Source organism: Lepidochelys kempii, chromosome 11 (assembly GCF_965140285.1).
Source record: "Lepidochelys kempii isolate rLepKem1 chromosome 11, rLepKem1.hap1, whole genome shotgun sequence".
Lineage (NCBI taxonomy): Eukaryota > Metazoa > Chordata > Testudines > Cheloniidae > Lepidochelys > Lepidochelys kempii.
In genome coordinates, this window is record NC_136390.1 from 3,018,275 (window position 1) to 3,042,583 (window position 24,309).

The window sequence follows — 24,309 nt, forward strand, 5'->3', positions numbered from 1 at the left end:
ACCAAGAGATCGAAACTCGTGTGCCTCCTTTGAGAGAGGGCAAGGCTTCATTGGGGTGGCTGGGAATAGAGCGTCCTCGTCAATGGCTACCTCTGCAGCAACAGTGTGCGATTTGAAGGGAAAGGAAGGGAATTATTCCAGCCTCCTTGGTAGATGGTGGGACAAGGAGCAACCGCCAGAAGCCGCTAAGGAGAAATTTAGACTAGACTGTGATGGGTTAGACCCCCTGCTTTCGGGGTGGCACCGGAGTCCCACTGGGGTCTCACTGAACCCACCTGTCTCACCAGCCTGGGTTTCCTTCACTCTGGGCTGCTGTGACAGGTTCTCAAGCCCCCTTCCAGCACACACACAAGTAGGGACACACCCAGCTGTAGAATCACACAGAGTCTGTGGTCAGCTCTCTGGGGGAGGCCTCAGCTAGGGGATTGCCCAGCACTCCTGTGCGCACCCTCTCTGGAGTATAACCCCCAAATTATATTACCTTGCGCTGTACAGAAATCCATATAGCGTAAGCTCATGAAATCCTCCCCACCCCGCAACGTGGAGGAAGACATTCACAGCTTTTTGCCTTTCCCACCAGTTATGATGGGTTTTGGTATAAACCAGAAATAAATTTATTAACTACGAAAGGTAAATTCTGAGTGATTAGAAGGGATAGCAAACAGAACCAAGCAGGTCACTGAGCAAACAAAACAAAACACACCAACTAAGCATCATACACTAAAGAAGCAGGTTACAAATAGTCATTTCTCACCTAAATGTTTTTTTAGTCAGGTTGCAGAGTTTCTGCAGCTCAGAGATTCAGTTATTTCTCTTTACAGGCTAGACACCTGTCTCAGCCTGGCCTCAGCCCTGGCCTTTCCCCTGCTTAGTTCCTTTGTTTCTTCAGGTGTTTTCAGCAGTCTTCCTTCTTGGGCAGGCAGGCAGAGAAGAGCCTTGATGGACTCACTTCCCAGCCTTAGGTAGGATTTACATAAGGCAGGAATCCTTTGTTTCCACTGGAAAAATCTCAGCTGTGTCCAAGGTGATACTCTGCACCAGGTGACATCATTCCATGCCCCATCTTGCCTAAATCATAGAATCATAGAATAACAGAGTTGGAAGGGACCTCTGGAGGTCATCTAGTCCAACCCTCTGCCCAGAGCAGGACCAATCCCAACTAAATCCTCCCAGCCAGGGCTTTGTCAAGCCTGACCTTAAAAACTTCTAAGGAAGGGGATTCCACCACCTCCCTAGGTAACGCATTCCAGTGTTTCACCACCCTCCTAGTGAAAAAGTTTTTCCTAATATCCAACCTAAACCTCCCCCACTGCAACTTGAGACTATTACTCCTTGTCCTGTCATCTGCTATCACTGAGAATAGTCTAGATCCATCCTCTTTGGATCCACCTTTCAGGTAGTTAAAAGCAGCTATCAAATCCCCCCTCATTCTTCTCTTCCGTAGACTAAACAATCTCAGTTCCCTCAGCCTCTCCTCATAAGTCATGTGTTCCAGTCCCCGAATCATTTTTGTTGCCCTTCGCTGGACTCTCTCCAATTTCTCCACATCCTTCTTCTAGTGTGGAGCCCAAAACTGGACACAGTACTCCAGATGAGGCCTCACCAATGTCGAATAGAGGGGAATGATCACGTCCCTCGATCTGCTGGCAATGCCCCTACTTATAAATCCCAAAATGCCATTGGCCTTCTTGGCAACAAGGGCACACTGTTGACTCATATCCAGCTTCTCGTCCACTGTAACCCCTAGGTCCTTCTCTGCAGAACTGCTGCCTAGCCATTCGGTCCCTAGTCTGTAGCGGTGCATGGGATTCTTCCGTCCTAAGTGCAGGACTCTGCACTTGTCCTTGTTGAACCTCATCAGATTTCTTTTGGACCAATCCTCCAATTTGTCTAGGTCCCTCTGTATCCTATCCCTGCCCTCCAGCGTATCTACCACTCCTCCCAGTTTAGTGTCATCCGCAAATTTGCTGAGAGTGCAATCCACACCATCCTCCAGGTCATTAATGAAGATATTGAACAAAACCGGCCCCAGGACTGACCCTTGGGGCACTCCACTTGATACCGGCTGCCAACTAGACATGGAACCATTGATCACTACCCGTTGAGCCCGACAATCTAGCCAGCTTTCTACCCACCTTATAGTGCATCCATCCAGCCCATACTTCTTTAACTTGCTGACAAGAATACTGTGGGAGACCGTGTCAAAAGCTTTGCTAAAGTTGAGGAATAACACGTCCACTGCTTTCCCTTCATCCACAGAGCCAGTTATCTCATCATAGAAGGCAATTAGATTCGTTAGGCATGACTTGCCCTTGGTGAATCCATGCTGACTGTTCCTGATCACTTTCCTCTCATCTAAGTGCTTCAGAATTGATTCCTTGAGGACATGCTCCATGATTTTTCCGGGGACTGAGGTGAGGCTGACTGGCCTGTAGTTCCCAGGATCCTCCTTCTTCCCTTTTTTAAAGATGGGCACTACATTAGCCTTTTTCCAATCTTCCGGGACTTCCCCCGATCGCCATGAGTTTTCAAAGATAATGGCCAATGGCTCTGCAATCACATCTGCCAATTCCTTTAGCACTCTCGGATGCAACGTATCCGGCCCCATGGACTCGTGCACGTCCAGTTTTTCTAAGTAGTCCCGAACCACTTCTTCCTTCACAGAGGGCTGTAAAACACATCTTAGTTATGCCATATCGCAACAGTATTTCTATGAAGAATATGGGGTGTAGTGTCACATTGACGTTAGGTGGAAAAATCCCCTTTGACAGTTCGGGCAATGGGACAGTGGACAAGGCACGCCAAGGGGGCGTCTGCGGAGGCCTCGCTGTGTGAGACGCAGGAATGGGTTAGCGATGAGCCTTCATGGGAAGGATGCTGTAAATTGCAAGATGAACAGGCTGGGCACCCACGATGTCTCTCCTTACCCTATGGTCCATGCTTCACCACATCCAACCCTGGGCCAGGGCTATACAGCCCCCTTAATAACGCGTGGGCTTGAGCTGATCTCCCGCTGGGTCTGGAAGCCCTTTCCCTCCACCTTCAGGGTGGTGCTGTGCAGTGTGGTGGGTTGTAACTTCTGCCAAAGCCCTGGCCTCTTTTGGAGACTGGCTGCCAGCCTAGGTGGACCTCGGGTCTCCTACGACATGGCAAGATCCCCTTCTTCCTACTGCAGCAGCCTCTCGCAACACAAACGCTGCCTTCCAGGCCCCGCAGGGCTCACGCTCTCTGCGCAGGGAGTGACAGGCATGCAGCAGTGCTGCATGCTCGGGGTGTTCTCTGCAGCATCCAGCCCCTGACCACTGAACGCTCCCAGAGGTTCCAGGCCTGCCGTCTCCAAAGGAACGGTCCGCCCCGGCCTGTAAGAGTTAACAGAGAGCCAGCACTTTGCTTAGCCCCGCAGCACTGAGATCTGTTTACAGTGAAAACAAGACTTGCGTAGTGTGAAATGACTCCAGCCACAGAAAACAAAGCGCAGGGATTCAGCGAGCAAGGATACAGGAAACCAGTGGTTACGTATAAAGCAAGATCATAGCACGCTCTCTCGAGATTCAGCTTAACTAACTGGGTAGCCTCCTGCCTAGAGAAGCTTAGCTGCCCCAAAGTTCTTTGCGGTGTTTTTTGACATGATGCAAAAATGGCGGGGAGGAAACCTTTTGATGTGTTCCTTGCCGAGGGTCCTCCTTCGCGCCCTGCTCCTTGTCCCTTCCTGTGAGCTGCTTTCTGAATTCCACACAACCTGTCCTTGACATTCAGTTCAGACGGGGGGGCCCACGGTGACAGAGCCAACACTTGGTTTACACGTGAAGAGACAGAAGCCTAAGCAGCTCTCGTCCGGCAGAAAGCCAAGGTTTCACCTTTGCTGGTGACTTGTCTACACTTAATCCGCTAGTCGTTGTAGCACTTCACCGGTGAGAGAGATTCTCCCGTTGGCATCGGTAATCCTCCTCCCCGAGAAGCCGCAGCCTGGTTGGTGGAAGAATTCACCCTTGAGCGATGTAGTTATGCTGACCTAATTTTCTAGTGTAGACCCAGGCTAGCACCTTGACACAGCCTTTGCGGCTGCATTTTCAGAGTATGGACCGAACTCCTTACGCAGTGTTGGTACGTCCATTTCACAGCAGTGCCGAGGATCAGTGTGCCACCCCGCTTTCCTTTGAGACCTCGCGGCTGTTCCTTGGTGGAACCGGAATCCTGTAACCCCTCTGCACCCCTTGTCCGTTGGCATTCATTGGTTCTTGGGTCCACCGGAGGGACTGGCTTGCTCCTTGCTAGATCCAGCGTGAGGAGGTGGGGGGAGTGGATGGCGCTGTGGTCTGGGGGGGAGGTCTGTGCTGGAGAAAGGGGGTGTGTTCTGAGCAGGGGAGGAGAAGGAGGTGGCATGGGGCACCGGACCAGAGAGGCTGATCCAGACATTGTAGCTGGCACGAGGGAAGGTGCGGACTGCTCACGGGAGAATTCAAGCGCCCTTTTCCTGTGCTCTCGCGCCCCTCCCCACCTCTCACGCTCCGTTGTGCGGAAACGGGGGGCTCTGTCTCCCCAGACGTCCTCTGCTCCCCTTGTTTATTTCCCCGCCTGAAATCCTCAGTGGGTGTTTTTGTGACAACCTCGACCGTCCCCATGGCAACCGGGTGACTCGGAGACCTCCTGGAGCGCGGGTTGTAACTGCAGCTGGGGACCTGGGAGCAGCTGGGCTCATGGAGCAGGGAGCCCTGCTTTCAGGCCAGTCCCGAGGAGCGGAGAGAGATGGGAAGGAGCTGAGGCAGCCCTGCCGAGCGCCCCGTTCCGATCCCTTTGTAAGGCCCAGCTCTTCCCCGGATCCATCCTCTGCCAGCCGCCTCGCCGCTGCCGGGCTGTTCCCCGGCACTCAGTCCTTCTTGTGGATGCCGGTTGCTCCCCAGGCCACAGACCCTGGACCAGGTGTTTCTAAGGAACATAGGTGCTGAAAAAGACAGATCGGCACCGACGGAGATTTTCAAAAGCGCCGTAGCAAGCTCGGCACCGAAGACCCACTGAAATCATAGAATCATAGAATCATAGAATATCAGGGTTGGAAGGGACCCCAGAAGGTCATCTAGTCCAACCCCCTGCTCAAAGCAGGACCAATTCCCAGTTAAATCATCCCAGCCAGGGCTTTGTCAAGCCTGACCTTAAAAACCTCTAAGGAAGGAGATTCTACCACCTCCCTAGGTAACGCATTCCAGTGTTTCACCACCCTCCTAGTGAAAAAGGTCGCTAGAGGTTGCGCTGGATCTTAGGCGCCTGAATCCCTTTGGCAAAATCTGACCCCCTGGCTTACTCCGTGCGTTGTGGAGGGCTGTGTGCCGCTGCGGCATTGCCGACCTCCCCGACGCTCAGCTGAACTCGTGGGACTCGGGCGTCAAGGAGAAATGGAGCATTCGTTCTTCGCAGCACGGTATCGTCCCAGCGGCTCCCACTGAGAATGGGGCCCTGCAGGGCCGGGCGCCAACGGCATCAAGAGGCCCAGATTTGTAAAGGTGTTTGGGGATTGCTGTGCCCAGTGCTGCAGCACCTACCAATCCTTTTCCAAAGGGATTTAGGAGCCAGACACCTATTGACAGTTGATGGGGTTTAGGCTCCTGAGTCCCTGCCCCAAAGAGCTTACAAGACAGATGAGTGGGAGGGAAACTGAGGCATGGAAAGGTGAAGTCACCCAGCAGGTGGGAACAGAACACGGGTCTCCTGAGTTATAGTCAAGGGGCCTACCCACTGGGCCGTGCTGCCTCTCGCTGTAAGTACCGCCTACTCTTACTAACGATAATACTTAGCGCTTTGGCTTGCTCCAGCCGGCAATGCAAGGGAATATCATTCTCTGTGGTTTGTCGACAGGTCTCTGTGGACCACAGTGGTGTCTTAGGGTGAAAGACCCCCTTCCCCCCGGGGAGCGGCGGTATGCCAGTGAGGAGCGCTGCAGCTGAGGGGCTGCGTCTGTCCGGGGAGGCTGCTCCTCCGGGGGAGATGCCCGGCGCAGGCGAAGCAGAGTGGGTTCTCATGCCTGCCGTGGCTGGAGTTGCCGGTGCTTGGAGGTACGCCCTGCGGGCAGCCGTGGGACAGGGCCGGGTGTTTGGGTAACCAGGCCCGTTGCGATGGGGCCGGGTGCCAGAAAGGAACCTAGCACCACACCACTGACCTACCACCAGCTGGGGACTGGCCCGGGAGTCTTCTTGCCAGCCTCGGCCGTTGCTTACGCGGGGCAGCGCTGTTTCCATGTGAACACTAGTGCTCTCAGAATAGCAGGGTAGCCGCGGCAGCGGGATGGCCCGGCTGCCCGCAGCCGATCCCGTCAGAGACCCTAGGTAAATCCTCGGGGGGGCTCGCCGCTCCCAGGGCCCATGCTGCCCTGGCTCTGCTGTTATCAGCCTGCTAGCGCGATCACAGGTATGTCCACCGGCCTGGGAATTACCTCTGCGGCTGCAGCTTGGGGGCCAGCGGGTTCCTCGGTGCAAAGAGGAGCATACCAGCATGGGGGCCTTTTCTGGGCCGGGAAAAGCCAACCCCTGAGCTGCAGGCTGGGTGCAAACGGGAGGCCAGCGGGGCAACTGTGCTTTCCCCCTGCAGCCGTACGTTCTTTTTTCGCTCCTCTGGGATTTCTCAGCCCTCTGTCCTTCCGGGTCCCAGGGTTAGCAGCAGGGAGGACCGACTTCCTCTGTGTGGGTTTGCGTCTCCCTCGCCGCTTGACCTTCCCCTCGTGGGAAGCAGGCAGGGCTGGGGGAAGGAGGCCAGTGAGGAAAACATCTGGGGATGTTTTCAGCTACTTTGACAGTGGGAACATGGTTGGGTTTTTGTTTATTTCACGCTGCCAAAGGAAGCCAGACCCTAATCCCCTTCCCTTGCAAAGCCCAGCCTGGCGCGTGTGCCCAGATGCAGCCTCTCCCTTCGCAGGGATCTCAGGCAGCTCCCTCCCGTCTGTAACATCAGCTGGGCTTGCTGCGCATTTCAGTTTAACCCTTTCCGTGCTGGTCTCTCTCCTCCCCTGGGCACCTGGCCCGGGGGCACTCAGCAGCGAGGTCAGTGCGCTGGGCACGCACCAAGCCTGCGTGCGTTTCAACCTGGGCGTGCTTTGTATGTTCATCGGCAAAGCAAGCGCCCCCCGCCCTCCAGGCCTGAACCCCACTGCTCCCAACTGCTCGGATTATTTCACTGTAACTGATCTCCAAGGCCTCGCTGAGAACAGGCATAAAGCGCCTGGCTGCCGGTTTGGTGATTAACTTTCTTGGCTGTGGCTGGCTCCTGAGAGACCTTCAGCGGGGGGGGGTGGGGGTGTCGTTGGGGGGCAGAGTCTGTTCCTAGTTACTGCTCCCTGGGGCAAGCCCCGGAGATTTGAGTTTAAAAATAGAACAAACAAATCCTGCTTGCAGTGCTGGGTTTGGTTTGTGCGGGCTGGCGAGCTCCTTCTTCAGGAGACCTCCCACCAGCGCGGCCACCCCCTGATGTCTCCGGATCTGTCTTGTAGCCTCTTTGCATCCCCAGCTCCCTTCTGGCCCGGTGCAGCCGTGTCCCGCCGCTCTGCTGCTTGCACCCCGGTGCGGCGTCTCTGGGCATCCCACCCTAAACACTGTGTCATGCCCAGTGCGGCGGCTGCATCTCCAAGCTCTCCGCCCGGCGTAACTCAGGGGGGTCAGCCTCCAGGTGATCCCGTGTGGCCCTGCAGTCCATGATGACTGCTCTCCGTGTGGGGAGAGCCCCAGCCGATGGGGCGCGATGGGAATCGCCACTCAGGAGGGGCTGGAGTCTATGTGGCTCAGGAGTGAGGTTTGGCGGGGGAGCTGGGTGGGGAGCCCAGGGCTGGAATAGCAGGGGGGGGCCGCTGCACGTCAGGCTGGGTGCACTGGCCGAGCTGTGCGTGGTGAAAGTTGCATCTGCCTGACCAATGGCCTGGTCCCGACCCCAAAATTTGTCTCTCCCTTTAGGAGCACCACATTTATTGCCCAGCTTCCGTCCTGTCTTCTAGCCCTTAACCATCCTCGTCTAACGTTGGCTCAGTCCAGCACGGCAGGCGGTGCCCAAGAGATGCCGCTGATTGGCTCCTCCGGGTCCCCATCGGGGATCGGTCTCTGATGGAGCCCCCAGGGCTTGCAGAAGGAATTCGGCCCCCCTGAATTTCCGACCTGTCCGCCTGTCCTGCGGGGCAAGTCTGCACGTCCGGACGTGGCACTGCTTCCGTTGCACCTTGGCCACATTGGGCACATCGAGCCCCGGCATCTGCACGTCACGGTGCAGCGTGCTGGGGCCGGGACGGTATTTCGGGCTCACGAGCTGGGCTGCCACCTCGCCCAATTGCTCGGTTGACATGAGGGTCCAGCTAGCGGGATGAGCACCAGCCCTGAAGGAAAACCTCCAGGAGGCTTCTTCGCTAGCAGCCGTTTTCGGGGGGTGGGGAGGGGAACAAGGAGCCGTTTCCCCTTCCAACGGCTGCCGCCGGTGCAGAACGAATGTGCGCAGAGCAGTGCGAGTGGCCGGATGCTCCCGGGGGCTCAGGCAGGCCCCTGGCAGTGCTGTCTGTCACCGGTGATTGGCAGGAACGTTTCTGAGGGTCCCGGCTTGCAGGGAGTCACACCCAGCTTTCCCCAAGGCGCTCTCCTCCGCGGCACAGCGGCTGGGTGGGCTCCTGGAAGGGGGAAGGGAAAGAGATTTTCTGAGCGTCGCGGCCAGCTCCTCCGTGGCTGCGAAGGGCGTGGCACTGATGGGCATACGCCGGCCGAGAGTGTGGCCCTTTAATCTGCCAGGAGTCCCCAAGCCTTCCCCTTCCCAGCTGCTTCCTATGGTCCTCTGTCATCATTCAACCGCTTTGGCCCCCTGTTCAGCCCCCCTTCTCTTCCACTGACCTCCCGTCCAGCCCGGGCCATGGCCTCTCTCCTGTCGGATGTGGAGAGTCCCGTCTAGCTTTGTGCACCCAGGAGCTCTTCCCTCTCGTCTCCCTGCTGCCCTGCCTCTTCCGCACTCGGCTCGACCGAGCCTCCTCTGGCTGGGCCCCCCGGAGCCCTTGTCGCCAAAGGCCGTGGGGCTGCCTGCGGCGCCGTGGGGGCTGCAGCGTGTGCAGATGTAGGTACTGACGGCAGGGAAGCCGCGCGGGCGAGCGGCTGGAGTGATTACTCAGCGGGCCAGGCGGGCTTTGCGGGTCTCGGCAGCCAGGCTCGCTAGATCCAGGCTCGCTCGGGTACGTGGGCTGCAATTCCCCGCCCCCGCGACTGCAGTGAGGACAGACCCTCCCATTGCTTAGCACGGCTGGACGCTGCCGGGAGCAAGTCTGCCCGCTCCCACGCTGCCCGTCCTATCTTTGCTACCTCTCCCTCCCGTTTCTCCTTCTGCCTCAGGGGGCTCCCCGGATTATGGCTACCCCCACCTCTGTCAGTCTCACCGGCCGGTGCTACCTAGGTGGATGGGCTCTCTCCTGGGACCAGGCTTTATGCCCCGTTGTTGCGCTCGGCCTGGAGGAAGCGGGATGCAGGAGACTTTTCCCCTGGAGCCGGGCCCGCTCGGCTCTGCTGCACATCGGGCCCCGGCAGGGCGTGGTTGGCGGGAAAGTTTCTGTCTCATTGGAATCCCCGCGAATGGATTGGGGGAGATTCCGAGGCACCCCGAGGGCAGGTGTGTTTAATAGCAAGGAGGTGCCGATGCAGCAGGCATGCAGAAAGACGCCCAAACACGCCGGGTTGGACGGGGCTTGCGCTGTGATCGGCAGAACATTACCCCTCAAATGCAGCAGGCCGCACGGGCAACGCGTGATGGGCTTTCTGTGCAGTGCTGGGGCGGCCGGCCTGGAAAGACATCCGGATGCTCCCCGTGGTCCGAATAGGGGCACAGTTGTGTTTGGATAATGGAGAGGGCAGGAGCCATTCAGCAGCGGGGTGGGCTCCCCCATGGCCGGGGGCTCCTCCTCGCAGTCCTGGCTTGGGGGTCTCTGCTGTGTTATCCGCAACCCTTCCTTGTCCCCGAGCTGAGAGACGTGCTGCAGGGGACATGTGTCTCGTGCATCTCGTGCTGGGGGATGAGGGATGCGGCTGATAACTCTCGATGGGCACTCCTGGGGTGCAGCCCCCGGCCTGGCAGAGGAACTGTTTTGTGTGTGTGTATGGGGGGGGTGTCGAGGGAGTGAAATGAATTGCCATGGAATAACGCTGAGCAAAGGCAAGTGTCGGCTGATACCTGGGTACCTGTGGCATGATCACCCGTAGCGAAGGGAGGGTGGGAAGCCTTGTGGCTAGACTTATTTATTAACCCTAGAGCAGGGAAGGCTCTGGAGGGCTGGGGAGGGGGCGGCTGGTCGCAGGGGCATTTTCCGTCGCTGATACAGCTTTCCGTTCCCCCTCCGTGGACAGCTCAGCTGGGGAGCGCTCTGTGTGATGCTCCAGACGCAAGGTGTGCGGTGCAGGACGCCTGCACTATGGCCAGCCCCTTGCATCAAAAACCTCCTGAGCCCGCCCCTTCGCCCCAGCCCTCCAAATCAGGAGACGGGCTTAAAAATCACGCGATTTTCTAAGCTGTAATAGACGCGGGGGTCTGCGCTCCCCTCGCCCTTTTAAACTCTCCTCTGCCCCCGTGAGGCACGGACACCGAGATATCTCTGCCATGTCGGGCTTCCAGCAGCTTGGCTTGTGGTCCGATCACCAGAGCCGGCAATGCTGCACCATGGCTGGAGGCTGGGGTTGTGTCCATTGGCAGCAACCCCTTTAGAAGGGCAGGTATTTCCTGGGGGTAGCCCCTTCCCCGTGCCCCACGGGTGCCGTCGGGAGCAGAAGAGAAATCTCCCATGCATGGGCTGGACCGGGCCTATGCTGATGCGGCCGTGGAGGGGAATAGGGTGATGAAGCAATTGCCCGCTTGCAGCTTGAGGGCTGCCAGGAATGCAGCTCTGGCTGCTCCGGGGAGGGATGGGTGACCCGCCCCACCCTAGGAGCAAACAGGTGGAGACTAGGGAGAGCCATGGCTCTGCCCCTCTTTGTGCCAGCTGGCTGGTCGTACGCACCCCGTCCAGGGACATCACAATTTAGTCTGTCTGTTCCCCCCCACGGCAGCAGAGCCGTGAAAAGGATCGTGTTTCCGCGCGCAGCACTGCCTCCCGGTGGTCTGCCGAGGGCAGTGCCCCTACCGTCGCGGGCGCGGCCGAGCCCCACCAGGGGCGACGTTCTGGAGCAGGACGCCGGGTTAGCGTCAAAGCCCCGAGCACAGCCCTGCCCCGGGCCAGGGATCGGACAGCCAGGAATGTTTATGGGAGCCTGTGGGAAAGGAAGGGACCTACGTCAGAGATAGGCCTAAACAATCCTCCGCCATGCAGGCCGCCTCGGCGCTGGGTGCGGGCCAGCTTTCAGTCCTGGGCCTGGCTCGAGCTGGAAGAGGCCACGCTCCCTTCCTGAGGTGCAGCGGGGGGGCGCTGGGGGGAGGTGGAGGCGGTGGAGCTAAGTATCCGCTGCAGCCCCAGTAGGGCCTGGGCTGTTTACGGCTGGAGGAGCCGGAGGGCACCAGCGGAGGCTGTTGGTTGGCCCCTGGCATTTCCTGGGGCTGGGATGGCGGCCCTGAGCCGGTGAGTTTCACTTTCTGTTTGATTGATTATGGGGGTCCAGGGCCCCCAGGTGCCCGTGCTCGCGTAGACACACTGGGGCTAGCTTCGATCCGGCTAGCACGCTAAAAATAGCAGCGTCGGCCCGGGCCTTGGCACAAGCTAGCCGCCTGAGCGCGATCCTGTCCGAGACCCTGGGCATGCCTTCAGCTAGCCTATGGACCGCTAACGCATCCCGCCACCCGTCCCGTCCCGCCTCGCCTACGCTGTTCTTTTTAGCCTGCAAGGGCCAGCCAAGCTAGCATGGGTGTGTCACTTCCAGCTGCCATGTCGGCGTACCCCAGCCTGGACCATGGTTCCTGGTCCCTCTGGGTCCCTTCCTAGTTAAAGTCTAAGGCGCTCTCCTGCAGGGAAGCGCTTTACTCCCTTAATCCGCGATTGAGCTAAATCGATGTAAACCGATTTCAGAGGGTCCGGTGCCAGGGGTTACGCCGGAGAGACGAGGCGGGGGAGGTGATACCGTTTATCAGACCGACTTCTGCCGGTGAGAGAGACGAGCTTCCGAGCTTGGGGTTACCCCGGTTTAATTCAATTGATCCAGAGATGGACAGAGTCAAATTGGTGCCATTTCTGGGTGGTTCCTATTTCATGCTCAGAATGTGGCAGCCAGGGCTAGGGTAACCAGATAGCAAGTGTGACAAATCGGGACAGAGGGTGGGGGGCGTAATAGGAGCCCATATAAGAAAAACCCCAAATATTGGGACTGTTACTATAAGATCAGGACATCTGGTCACCCTACTCAGAGCCCCGTTGTACCAGGTGCTGTACAAACCTGTAGTTATGACCGTCCCCGTCTGAAAGCTTTAGGACAACTGGCACTTCGGCCTGAAGGAGGCTTATGCTCAAATAAATGTGTGAGTCTCTAAGGTGCCACAGGTCCTCCTTTTCTTTTTGCGGATACAGACTGACCCGGCTGCTCCTCTGAAACCTGTCCCTTCCAAGAGACACTCGGGCGAGCAGGCGCATTCAGCCAGGAAAGGTGATTGAGCCGGAAAATTCTTTTATGCCTCGCTAAGAAGATTTGACTCTGACGTCATCGCGTTGGGTCTGTGAAAATCAGGGGGAGTTGGGTGGAAAAACCCAATGGAAAAAATGGGGGGGAAGAAACAGAGAGGCGGAGAGTGAAAAAAATTCAAATGAAACGATAAGTCCGGTATCTAGGGCAACACCTGAGGCTGTGTGGTCTAATGGATGGAGCACTGAACTGAGACTTGAGAGCTGGGCTCGATTTCCGGCTCTGCTGTTGACTTGCTGTGGGACCGTGGGAGGTCCCTTCCCCTCTGTGTGCCTCAGTTTCCCCTCTCACCCCATTGTCTGGTTTATTTGGATTGTAAGATCTTTGGGGCAGGGACCGTCTCTTGCTGTGTGTCTAAGCAACACCCAGCACAACGGGGCCCTGATCTCAGCTGGGGCAGGAACTGTCTCTTGCTGTGTGTCTGGGCAGCATCTGGCATAACGGGGCCCTGATCTCAGCTGGGCAGGGGCTGTCTTTCCCTGTGTGTCTGGGCAGCGTCCGGCATGTTGGGGCTCCTCCATGTGACCATAACAATAATTACGTGGTTCCTACATTTTGGAAAGCTGAGCCAAACTTCGGGAAAGTGAAACCAAGTCTGCCCCCCTCTCTCTTGCAGCCCTACCATCTTGTTAAAGCCCTACATACCTTAATGCCCACAACTTTGTACCCCCACTGAGGGCAGGTCACGCTGGGAAAATGCTGTATACCGGGTACACAGAAACGTGCATCCAGTGCATGCGCTTGCTAGCAGCCTTGCCTCTGGTGCTGCTCGGAGCCTTAATATACAGCGCAGTCTTCCTCTTTTGCTAGAAAAACATTTTTTAAAAAAATCCCATCACTCTTGAATGAAGCTCTTATGTTCACAGCGCACACGGAGAAGGGCTATAAAAGCATAACGCTTCTTGCTGGAAGGTTGCAATGTAACCCAACTTCATTTCTTAGAATCCAGAACCTTAACACCCCAGAACTGAAAACAGAGAGAGACAAAGCAGGCTGCTCCATAAGGCAGCGAGGCACAACTCCCCCAACCTTGCACTAGGCTGGCTCTCTGCAGACTGGCTGCTGACAATGCAGAGCACAAACTTCCCTTCAAAGCCTTGTAGCGTGCAAACAGGACCAGGAAATCCTTTATAACTTGGAGTGAAAGCTTGTAATTTTAACACTGGTTTCAATGTATTGCAGAAACTTGGGTGTAAATGAGAGGGGTAGTAAGGCTGGTGTATGGGGCAGAGTCCTGAACTAGTTGGTAGGTTTGCAAACCCTCCTACTCCAGGAGGTTGATCCTCCCCCTTGACATCAGCAGATCAAGGCAATAAAGAGTTTGTAACAATTTCAGTGAATTTCGCTCTTCTTGCTCTTTGTGACTTGTCCACATCTGGATCGCGAGCGTCTCAGGTTCATTTGCAATTATGTGCAAACCTCCCCTGTGAGTAATTCTTCCTCGGCACATCATTCGCCAACCGCCCCTGGCCAAGGTCTGCAATTCACTCGGGGTTGGCCAGTGCTGTAAGTCACATGCTATTGTTTCGGTGCCCCGATTGGCTGAATGATGTAACTGACCAGTACAGCGCTAACTGCCAATGTGGTCGCTCATGTTCTCGTGATGTCCATTGCTAAGGTACCTGAGTGCCTCAAATGCACTGGCCTGTCGACAAAGGTCCTATAGAATTGAGCGGAAAGTCTTCCTGAGCGTATTTTTGAGCATCCTATAAAATTGACTGCAAAACTGTATCCCGGCGGAACGATTGTTTAAAAACCCAAGCAATCAGAGAACCTAAAGAAAGGATCTTTTAATATTTGTTTAGAATTGTAGAGTAATTTCCATAGACCCTAGAACTCTGGTTTTCTCCCTATGAAACCTTTTCCCCACCAGAACCGGTGAGCATGTGAGCTAAAAAAGGTCTTTTCATGGGAGTTCACACTAGCAGCATCTGGGGACTGGAGTGTTCGTGGAAAGCAACTGCAAAAGGGTGGTGAATATGGACGAATTGCATTCCCCTTTGCTGAGCTCTGATTTACCTCCGATGTGCTGCTTATATCGTACATGTGAGCCCAAACTCTGAGAAACACAAACTGGATCATGGCATCTTTTGAGGTATTTATGCCTCCCCCATTAGATAGTGTCTCACAGTGTTTAATGTATTTATCCTTGTGAGGCAGTGCAGGGCTGGGAAACCGAGGGACAGAGAAACATCACATGGGCAGGGGATTGAACTGGGGTCTTCCAAGCAGTAGGCTAATGCTCTGGCCGTTGGACCGTCCTTCCTGAGTGGACGAATCGTGTGGAAGGTGTGGAAAGGTTCCGGTTTACTCGTAGATCTGGATAACCGGAATGGCATGCAGCTGGATGGGATTTTAGTTAAGGGTCATATCTACCCGTGTAAATGTGAAGAGAAGTGTCTTTGTATACAAGCCCTCATGGGCTGCCTACCCGAGAAAACAGCATGCCAGGAGAATCACAGTATCACAGGAGAGTCCTATGACCAGATTGTGTCAGAGCTCTGCAAAACATGCCACTTCCTGGCCTGAGACACGGTTTGGCCGGACTATGCAGTTGGGAGACTTCCCTGGTCAAATGCGATCCCTTGAGGCAGTGGTTTACGCTAGTGTAGATGGGCCCGTTTGGAGGACTGCCCCCTTTGCTCCATGCCGTGGCTAATCGAGTACCACTCCGGACCAGGCCGGACCCAGAGACTGTTGGGGTGGATTGGCTGATGTCTGGTTCCTGCAATGTACAATGCATCCCTGGCCCTTCTGGGTAGCTCTCTGCATTCCTGTGCAGGGCAGAACGTGAGGGGCTGTGCTGATATTTGGAGGAGATTTTGAGGAATGTAAACACAGGAGCAGGGAGGGAGAAAAGCTTCTGTGTTTTCAATTAGCCTGCCTTGAAATTCGAGGGAGGCTGATCAAAGGTGGGCCGATTGGCAGCAAAGGGAGCGGCTCCTGGGAGGAGGAGAAGGGGGCAAATCTCACATTCCATTCTCTCTGACAACACCTTTCCAAATCCTGCAGGCCAAGGGAGGGTCTGCGGATGTCAGGGCAACCTCCCCGCCGCAGTGTAAGCCAGGTGCATGAGACCCAGTTCTCTGGCACCCAGTGCAGAAGGGTAAGAAGAAACAGCTTCTCCACCACCGCAGTAGTGTATTCCACCCCAGAGACAGCTGCATTTCACGTGTGGCTGAAGCCAGGCCTATATATTGCCTGCAGTTTGTACAGCATCGGGTGAAAGACACTCTGGAAACACAAGCTCATATTGTTACCTAGGCTGCCTGCACCTGCTTTCTTCTGGAAAGGGACTAGGGTCCTGATTAGCGCTGTCGCCTTAATGAAGGTTCCTGCAACAGCCTCTTCCTCCTGGTTCATCAGATAATTTCCCTTTGCTCATTCCAACCTCTCCTCCAAACTCCTCGGTGAAGTCTCACAGGACTTCTGCTTCAGTGGAAGGAACGTGTCCCCTTGTCCACACCCCTTGGAGAGCCGACCAGCTCTCGGCCAGCTGCTGGCTGTCGGCTGTTTGGACTGGGTAGGGCCAGTTGGGAATTTAGTGAGCGAATGCTTTTAGTTGGAAAATGCTGATTTGTTGAAACCGAACCTTTCTGTGGGGATGGGTCGCTTTTGCTGAATGTCCCATTTTGGAAAAGAGGTTGTGAAGTTGAGCACCCGCCTGCCCGCCAGCCCCTGCCGCCCCAGTCCTGGGCCACCGGCTGGCCCACCCCAGCTGCCCTGGCCTGTCCGCCCTGAGTCCTGGCCTGCCCGCCTTAGCCCCAGTCCCCACCGGCTTTGGGGGAGAGGCTGAGCAAGGGGGGAATCTCGGGGTGGAGTGTGGGCGGGGCCCCGCCTGGCTGTTTGGGGGGGCTTAGCCTCCCCTTGCCTATGATACCCGCCGCCCATGGCCGGTCGCTGAGTCGATGGCTGGTTCTGTGGCATTAGAAGACCAAAGACAAAGAGCAGAGCAGAGCTGGGGTGCACCGGGTTAGCCCGCGGTGGCTGATAGCCCCCGGTGGCTCCTAGGGAGTCAGGCCCCATAAATAAAAGACGTTCAATCAAGGGTGAGCGGGGCTGCTGGGGAGAATGGGAGCGTTGCCCCTCGTCCCACCGGGAGGAGAAGAGCAGGACACTGCGTCTCACGCAGCAGCGGCCTCTCCGTACGCTGATCCCCTTCCCAGCCGGCAGGGCTAAACTCCGCTCCAGCCGCGCGTTTCCTCCCCAAGCCTTCCCAGCCATCTCGTCAGGCCAAGGATTCAGCCAGCCAGGTGATGGACACTCCTCGGGAAGCGCCGTCCCGCAGGAACAGTGGTTTTTTCCCCTTGCATTGCTTTTTTTCCCCTCCATCTTGTCCCTTTGCCCCAAGACCAGGAAAAAAAATTCTATATAAGGGAATGGCAGAGTCTGAAAAACAAGCAGGGAGCAGGGGCGGCTTTCCAGGAATGGCACGAGGAGGGGCGGGGGGTCAGGGCCGACGGGCCGGGGGAGGAGACGTAGCAGCGCTTCCCAGAGGAGCGAGCCGTGCTGAACGCGGCCCGCGTGGCACCTTGCCCGGCAGCGGGCGTTGCAGCGTGGCTCGGTGGCAGCCCGGTGGGGCCTGCTTTCTGTCGGCTCGGCTCGGTCTCTGCGGGGAGCGTGAGCCTCATGCTTTAGAAGGCGCTGAATCAGGGCCGGGTGCTGCTGTTCGGAGCGGGAGCGACGGTCGCTGCCCCGGGCCGTGGCTCTCGCCAGGGATGCTTGGGGCCTTGGGGCGGGTTGGAGTGGTGGTGGCTGAATGGCTTCTGGCTTGGGGTGCGGGGAGCTGGGTCCCATAGAGCTGCCTGCCCGGCAGTAGTGAGGGAAGCAGCCGCGTGGCGTCATCTCACAGTCACTACCTTTCTTAACTGAACGCCCCCCCCATGCCACTGTCTGTGGCACAGCGCCCCCTGGCACCAGAGTGGTGCATGGGGGGGTCAGCCCCGGCTGTGAGGGGAGAGCGCCCCCTACTGAGCCCCCTGACTCCCTGCAGCACAGCGCCCCCTGGTACCAGAGTGGGGCTTGGGGGGGGGGTCAGCCCCGACTGTGAGGGGAGAGCGCCCCCTACTGAGCCCCCTGACTCCCTGCAACACAGCGCCCCCTAGCGCCAGACTGGGGCATGGGGGTGGGGGGTCAGCCCTGGCTGTGAGGGGAGAGCGCCCCCCACTGAGCCCCCTGACTCCCTGCAGCACAGCGCCCCCTAGCGCCAGACTGGGACATGGGGGTCACCCCTGGCTGTGAGGGGAGAGCGCCCCCTACTGAGCCCCCTGACTCCCTGCAGCACAGCGCCCCCTAGCGCCAGACTGGGGCATGGGGGGGGTCAGCCCCGGCTGTGAGGGGAGAGCGCCCCCTACTGAGCCCCCTGACTCCCTGCAGCACAGCGCCACCTAGCGCCAGACTGGGGCATGGGGGGGGGTCAGCCCTGGCTGTGAGGGGAGAGCGCCCCCTACTGAGCCCCCTGACTCCCTGCAGCACAGCGCCCCCTAGCGCCAGACTGGGGCATGTGTGGGGGGGGTCAGGCCTGGCTGTGAGGGGAGAGCGCCCCCTACTGAGCCCCCTGACTCCCTGCAGCACAGCGCCCCCTAGCGCCAGACTGGGGCATGGGGGGGGGTCAGCCCTGGCTGTGAGGGGAGAGCGCCCCCTACTGAGCCCCCTGACTACCTGCAGCACAGCGCCCCCTAGCGCCAGACTGGGGCATGTGGGGGGGGGTCAGCCCTGGCTGTGAGGGGAGAGCGCCCCCCACTGAGCCCCCTGACTCCCTGCAGCACAGCGCCCCCTAGCGCCAGACTGGGACATGGGGGTCACCCCTGGCTGTGAGGGGAGAGCGCCCCCTACTGAGCCCCCTGACTCCCTGCAGCACAGCGCCCCCTAGCGCCAGACTGGGGCATGGGGGGGGTCAGCCCCGGCTGTGAGGGGAGAGCGCCCCCTACTGAGCCCCCTGACTCCCTGCAGCACAGCGCCACCTAGCGCCAGACTGGGGCATGGGGGGGGGTCAGCCCTGGCTGTGAGGGGAGAGCGCCCCCTACTGAGCCCCCTGACTCCCTGCAGCACAGCGCCCCCTAGCGCCAGACTGGGGCATGTGGGGGGTCAGCCCTGGCTGTGAGGGGAGAGCGCCCCCTACTGAGCCCCCTGACTCCCTGCAGCACAGCGCCCCCTAGCGCCAGACTGGGGCATGTGGGGGGGGTCAGCCCTGGCTGTGAGGGGAGAGCGCCCCCTACTGAGCCCCCTGACTCCCTGCAGCACAGCGCCCCCTAGCGCCAGACTGGGGCATGTGGGGGGGGTCAGCCCTGGCTGTGAGGGGAGAGCGCCCCCTACTGAGCCCCCTGACGCCCTGCAGCACAGCGCCCCCTAGCGCCAGACTGGGGCATGTGGGGGGGGTCAGCCCTGGCTGTGAGGGGAGAGCGCCCCCTACTGAGCCCCCTGACTCCCTGCAGCACAGCGCCCCCTAGCGCCATGCTGGAAAATTGGGACCACAGGTGCCCAGGCTTCCTCTTGGAAGTCTCCCCTCCGCGGACTTGCCCTGCCTGCCTCGGGTGAGCTGTTATCAGTCAGGCGTCTTCTCGTTGCAGCCCCCGGCCCTCACGCTGCTCGGGGGGGGGACAGGGGCCCCAGAAAGACAGCAGACGGCTGCGGTCGGCGTTTCCTGCTTGTGTTTCAGGCCTGCTGGCTAATCTGCTCTTCGTGGGGGGACTAGAGGAAAGGTGAGGAATGGGGGCGGGCGGGGGCAGCACCTTGTTGGTGTCCGGCTGCCCCGCGTTGCACCAGGCCGGGTGCCGACAGAGTGCAGGAGCCCGGGTCTGCGACGGGCCGTGCGTGCGCGGCGGGGGCGTGCAACCCGTGCTGGCCCTGAAGGAGCGTGCTGCCCAACGTGATCTCCGAGGCGGCCGCGGCCCTTTGGAGCTGGCCGCCTTGATCAAAGGCAGGCCGTGATTCGGGGCGACAAGGGGCGGCGCCCCCGGGTCTGACTAGCAAGAGAGGGAGCCGACGTTCTGTCTCGCTCGGGCGCAGTGTCTTAACCCCTGGAGGAAGCGGAGAGAGTAGCGGACGAGGTTGGGCGGATGAGTCTGCTGTGGATTTATTTAGCAAGCGCGGATCGGCTTGGCTACAAGGCCTGGCGGTGGGGGATAAAACCCGCAGGTTTAGCTAACAGCTCTGTGTCTCACGTACTGGCCTGGGCACCGGGTCTCTGATCTCATCAACTTCTGCCCTCCTGCCCCGAGGGCCCCGAAATCTTGTCAGGCCCCAAAATCGTGAGATTGGCCTAAAAAAACATGAGATTTTTATATATAAAACCGATGTTCTGGGGGCTTTTCCTTTCCCTTCTGCTTTATGAGCCTTTAAGTCACGTTTTCTGGCGTTTCTCTATAACCAGGAGGCCGAGAAACTTGCTCTTCCTTTGAAAGTGAGAGCCGCGATTCTCCTCCAGTCACGTGTCTCTGGGAGCTGAGGCTTTAAGGGGAACCACAAATATTGTGAGAGGCGATAAAATCACTGGTTAGCGCTGTGCAGCATGGTCCCCGGCTCCATCCGTTTCCCCCGGCCCCACTGGCGGGTGAAGGCCTTTTCTGTGTTGCTCCTGTCCGTTCTGCTGTATTTTCACCCTCACCGCACGGCTAAAGACTCCTCCATGCTCCCTTTGCCCATCACATGCTCGATCCCGGCAGGTCGAGGGGAGGCATGACCCTCTGCACGAAATGCATCTGCCCCACTGGGTTTGCTGTTAGTCCGCGGGCTGTCCTGTCCTGGTTGTGGGGGAGCCGTGTTGGACGTGCGTGGAGACGGGAGGGTTGTGAGTCAGGGGTTTTGAGGAAGTTGCCCGGGCCCACATCAGTCCAGGCAGACAGTGAGCGCCTGCAGGGAGGGAATGTCTTACCCATCGCGACGGTGACTCAGTGCCTTGTGGGCATTTCCTAGCCGTCCTCTGAAACCCGCAGCGTTGGCCTGTGCTGGAGGCAGGACTGGTGGGGCCGTGATCGGCTAGGACGGGAGATGGGTCATTCCGTTATTGTCCACTGGGGGGGGGGGGGGGATCTTGCCCCTACCCTGGTGCAGTTGGGGTTGGCCACAGCTGGAGGTGGGATATAGCAACTAGATGGACCAATAGTCTCCTCTGCTGTGGGCAGGAGGCGGGGACACTGGACTGCAGGAACCCGGGGCCAGATCCTCAGCTGGTGTAAATGGGGGTAGAATCGTAGAATCTCAGGGTTGGAAGGGACCTCAGGAGGTCATCTAGTCCAACCCCCTGCTCAAAGCAGGACCAATCCCCAATTTTTGCCCCAGATCCCTAAATGGCCCCCTCAAGGATTGAACTCACAACCCTGGGTTTAGCAGGCCAATGCTCAAACCACTGAGCTATCCCTCCCCCCCAAGCTCTGAAATCAGGTGGCTTGACACCAGCTGAGGATCTGGCCCTGGCACCGGGGCGCCCCCTGCTGGGGGGGTCTGTGGCAGGCATTGCCCGGGGCAGTGACGGCGTATGCTGTGGCCAGTGTCTTGGCATGCGAGGCTCAGGCCGGAGCAGGCTGCCCTGGAGGGTGCCCCCAGGGATCTCTGCTGAGCCGGACAGGGCAGGAGGTAACAGTGCTCACTTCTCCCTCTCATTCCTGCCTCCCGACCCCGATTCCTGTGTCGTCATCCCCCCGCAACATGAGCCTGCCTTGGGCACGGCAGCCCCCTACGTAGCCGTGCCATGGGGCCAGGGGTTGCACCGCGGGCTGTCACCGGGCGCTGCTCGCCCCCAAGGGGGCTTCTGAAACGGAGCCTGCTGGGGCTGTTGTTTTAAGAGCAGTACCTCTGCTGGGAGGGCCGTGCAGGCAGGCAGAGAACAAACCCGCCCCGCAGACAGCTCGAGGGTGCAAACACGGGGCGTGAACTGGAGCACTCCGGCTTCCTCAGGGCCAGCGTGGGCATTGCCTGCCAAGCTCCACGTCGCGGGGGGTCAGCTCGGAGGCGTATCCACCTCCCTGGGGACTGTAGCCTGCCCCCAGCAGCGCTGGACTCTCTGGTGCACGACCTTTGAACGGTTTCAGAGTAACAGCCGTGTTAGTCTGTCTTTGCAAAAAGAAGAGGAGGACTTGTGGCACCTTAGAGACTAACCAATTGATTTGAGCATGAGCTTTCGTGAGCTACAGCTCACTTCATCGGATGAACGGTTTGCTGGGGACCTTATTGCCGTCCCTGGTGGTCATGCAGCACCAGCGAGCGGCCTGCCCGGATTTCTGAGGGTGCTGGGGGGCGGTGAGGGACGGTGCGGGAGGTGATCTCTTGTATTGGGCCAGCTTCTGTGATGAGACCCAAGCTTTGGAGCCACAGAGCTCTTCCTCGGGGCTGGGAAAGGGTCTCGCGGCACGACGTCAGGTGGAACAGATTGCTTGGCAGGAGTAGCTAGCGCATATGGTAAGGGACCATTCCAGATACAGCGGCCCATTAACACCCCTGCAGTCGTGAGACAGAAAAGGGGGGCTAATGGGTAACAGGTTGTTGTCATGAGCCACAAATCCAGTGTCTCTGCTCAGTCCATGGTTTTTAGTGTCTAGAGTTATGAATTGAAGCTCCCAGGCTCGTGTTGTGTGGGTTTCCTTCGAGGACGGAGAGGTCAGATCGAGAGGGATCGCTTTGTGAAGTGTTCGCCCGCAGGCCGGAGGGTGTTTGGGTCGTTTATCTGTGTGAGGTCATTCGAGAGCGCGGTGATTGTCTGGTTTCACCCCCGTCGCTGTTACTGGGGCATGTAGTCCACTGGATGGGGGGCAGCATGTGTCAGACCCATGGAACTTGAAAGGTGTGTTGTAGGGGGTGAGTGAGCTTTTAAAGTCCCCTAACGGGACTTCTGCGTCCCACACAGAAGGTGCAGACGGAGCTCCAGGCAGAAGATCCGGGGTGAAATGCTGGCCCCATCAAAGTTAATGGGACTTTTGCCATTGATTATCCTGGGCCAGGATGTCACCCCCACTTCTCCTCTTCTAGACACCAGCTTTTGCGTCCCTGAGCATGCCCTAAGGAAATGGTTTATCCGCATCCTGTGTGAGCTGCCTTGCTGGAGAAGATCTGCATGCACCGGCCTGGCAGGGCACCTGGGAATACCCTGTAGGGGGGGCGGGGGGCAGGGGCTGTCTCCTTTCCACCTCTCCCACTTGTGCCTCCGTTCCCTCTTGCCTCCGTGTGCCCCGTGCCCGTCGGACAGGTGCCCTCGCCTGTGTGTGCAATGAACGAATATGGGCCGGGATCGGGGCCAGGTCACTGCAGCTGGTGCAAGGCTCCAAGGTCCCTTCTGGGGGCAGGCTTTGTACCTGGGAGCCTGATGCCGAGAGGAACCGGCACATTGTGACTCCAGTTGCTGTCCCAGGATCAGGTCCTCGCAGAGAGTGGGGCTCACAGCCCTGGAGAACGACATCCTCCATGGAGCCACCGAGCCGGAGCAGGAAGGGCTGCGCGGGCTTCTCTGATTTGCCGCCACCCAGGCCTGGAGGGGCGAGGCCTGTGGTCAGAGCAGAGCCCCCTCTCTGGCCATTGATTCTACCGATACCATGGTCCCAAAGATGGTGGTGGGCGGGTCCTGTGCCCTGCACTGGACCTCCCCGTCGCTGGGCTGGGAGCCATGCACACTGCTGAGCTCTGCCCCATCTCTGCCCCCCGCCTACAGTGTGCCAGCACCTGCCCCCTCCTCACACCGACGTGCCCTCGCAAAACTCCCTTTTGGAAGCCGCTGAGTGGTGTGGGAAGCCAGCGCCCATCTTAGCGGCTGGCAGAAAGCCCCAGGTGGTGGGCACGGGGATGCTAGCAGCTCTCCAAGCCTTGGCGTCGGCCACAGCCAGATTAAACTTGCGTCCACCCCTGCACCGACCCACCCCGGGCCGTCACAAATGGAAGGTGCATTGCTGGTGTGCGAGCATGGCTCAGGGGCTGGTTCCGATTCTTGCCAGGATAAAACTTGTTCCCCATTTGCCCGTTTCACTGGCCTGCACTGACTCTCGGGCACCTCGGGTCACTTTCCCTCCCCTCTCCTGGCTGCTTTCGGTCCAGCGAGGCGGGTCCGGAGTTGATGTTTAGCGCCCAGTTCCATTACATGCCAGACGCCCCCTGCGAGGGCAGCCGCTGGTAGAGACGAGGCCTGGATCTTTAGTACGTAAACCCACAGACGACTTGGGGCCTACGTGCTTGAGCGAGATCAGTGGGGTTGGGCCTGCGGCCAGTCTCAGGTACCCTCTGGCATTAAGGGGGGCTCCCAGCCTTTCCCACCCTCAGATCTTGCAGTGGGGACGTTTCTCCCAGTCACTGGTCAGTGGGGCCTTTAGCGTGTTTCGCGGGAGAACGGAGACGGGCCGGGGCTGTGTGAACTATAAAGGGGATTCTGTCTTGGGGCATCCGGACACAGACGGACCCTGGGGTTCTGTCTGTTGCGCCGGTTCCCAGTCTGCATCACCATGAGGGGTCTCCCGCAGAGGCCTGGCCTCGGCAGCCAGGGGATGGGGGCTGCCCTGGCAGATGCTCTGGGAGAATGGGTTCAAGCCCAGGGTTAACCGGCATCCCCAGCCAGGCTGGCTTGAGCGTGTGTGGGGAACGCAGGCCACCGTGTAGCTGGAGGGGGCTGAATGAAACCCCATGGCCCCATCCCGGGAGCTTTGTCGTGCGAGGCCTCAGCCCTGAACTGCCCTGCACAGGGCATGGGCACTGCACAGAAGAGGAACCTCAATCCTGATCCGCAGCCCCCTGCTAGCCC

At 58.6% G+C, this 24,309-nt stretch overlaps 1 protein-coding gene across 34 annotated transcripts in view; it reads left to right on the forward strand.

Moving 5' to 3' along the window:
• The window catches only part of TNS1 (tensin 1), a 272,805-nt gene that overhangs the window by 80,062 nt on the left and 168,434 nt on the right, over positions 1-24,309 (forward strand). For 2 of the 34 annotated variants that reach the window (XM_078854770.1, XM_078854763.1), the window contains exon 1: positions 11,472-11,542. The exons of the other annotated variants lie outside the window; for them this stretch is intronic. The gene's annotated coding sequence lies outside the window, so the exon portion shown is untranslated. Of the gene's footprint in view, positions 1-11,471; positions 11,543-24,309 lie in introns of those variants that run through there. 34 annotated transcript variants of the gene reach the window in all.